We start from the raw sequence: 226 nt of genomic DNA, 5'->3' as shown, positions 1-226 counted from the left end.
TTCTTTGTTTTCTGCAGTTGATGCATGGTCATGGCCATCAAAGGAGACACGCACGAGATGGAGCTTTCATCCAGATCGAGATCTGGGTGGACGGAGGCATGGGAAGGAAAAGGGATCTCACGTCCTTTTCCCGCAAGTGATTCGGGCGTGGATGTGTGGGTTGCTACGCGGGACAGGGGGGCCAAGTGCTTGGACTTTCTTTTTTTTCGTTTCTAGACGGACGGGC

Source organism: Triticum aestivum, chromosome 3B (genome assembly GCF_018294505.1).
Source record: "Triticum aestivum cultivar Chinese Spring chromosome 3B, IWGSC CS RefSeq v2.1, whole genome shotgun sequence".
Classification (NCBI taxonomy): Eukaryota; Viridiplantae; Streptophyta; class Magnoliopsida; order Poales; family Poaceae; genus Triticum; species Triticum aestivum.
Note: the sequence above shows the minus strand (reverse complement) of the source record.